Raw genomic sequence first — 1,514 nt, 5'->3', positions numbered from 1 at the left:
CAGTTGCAGCAGGTGGCACAAGGCGTACATGTGTGCAGTCGATTGCACCAAGGACGTGTGGGAAGCCACTGATTGCGTAGAACCCCTGTTTTGTTTCCTGCTGCTTCTGCAGTGTGTTAGGGAAGCAGAATGATGGCATCCAGTACTTTGGGCAAAAAGGCGGAGAATGATGGTTGTGATATTCCGCCAACCAGGGCACCAGTTGTTTGGAAAGAGCCACTTGCCAGCATGTGAAGTACGGCAAACAGCTTTGTTTCTGTTGGGATGGTGCGGGATGTCACCAAAGTGGGGGCCAACTGCTGTTCAATGTTTCGCAGCAGCTGCTGAATGGCCTGCCAGTTGAACCGGTACCTCTGTATGATGTTGTGTTCCCTGAGACCCTGAAGGGTTGTTCTTGGCGGAATATCCTCTCCTGCCTTCTGCGCTGCCTTTGGGGTCCCTGCTGGTGTTGTTGTAGCTGCTGTTGTTGCTGCTGGGCTCTGCGTCTGCGTGCACGGTGGATTAGAATCACCTCCATGGCTCCCTGTTGCTGCGCTGCTGCTCTACTGTTTGTTCTGTGTGTTCTGATTAAATACAGGTGTGTTTGCCCCATTTTAACGCCTGCCCTGATCCAGGTGTTAATTTTTTACGCAAATCGGCGTCATTTTCTGGCTCCGCCTCCTGGCCGTGCGCCATTTTTGCCCGAAAGCATAAATAAGACGCACTGCCGTTTAAGCCATTTTTTGGACGGGAATGCCTACCTTGCATATAATTAACGCAAGGCGGGTTGCTGCATCCAAAAAATGACGCACACGTCGGAATTTTGTTGTCCGTGGGCTCGGGTGTAAAAGTTTAAATACGGGGCAACGTTTGTGCTGTTTGTGCGTCAACATTTTTGATGCACAATCAGCGCAGACGGAGTATAAATATGCCCCAAAGTTTTTTCTTGATACCTATTTTTCACTCTTTATATTTCAGCAAATTAATTGCTGTATACCCGGTATAGAATGAAAACCCATTCCAAGGTGCAGCTCATTTATTGGCTCTAGGTACCTAGGGTTCTTGATGAACCTACAAGCCCTATATATCCCCACAACCAGAACAGTCCAGCAGACGTAACGGTATATTGCTTTAAAAAATCTGACATTGCAAGAAAATGTTACAGAGTAAAACGTGGAGAAAAATTATTTTTTTTTCACCTCAATTTCGAATATTCTTTTATTTCTGCTGTTATTTTCTGTAGGAAAACCTTGTGGGATCTACAAAAGTGACCCCTTGCTACATTCATAATTGTGTCTACTTTTCAGAAATGTTTAGGTTTCTGGGATCCAGCAATGGTTTCACACACATTTCTGTCACTAACTGGAAGGAGGCTGACAGCACAATAAAAAGCACAAGCCTTCTTCTGCAGCCCTTTTTCCCATTTTTTGAAAAAAACACATTTTTTGCTATATTTTGGCTAATTTGTTGGTCACCTTCAGGGAAACCTACAAACTCTGGGCACCTCTAGAATCCCTAGGATTTCAGAAAAAAAA

This window comes from Pleurodeles waltl, chromosome 1_1 (assembly GCF_031143425.1).
Source record: "Pleurodeles waltl isolate 20211129_DDA chromosome 1_1, aPleWal1.hap1.20221129, whole genome shotgun sequence".
NCBI classification, from domain to species: domain Eukaryota; kingdom Metazoa; phylum Chordata; class Amphibia; order Caudata; family Salamandridae; genus Pleurodeles; species Pleurodeles waltl.
This window is presented reverse-complemented; position numbering follows the sequence as displayed.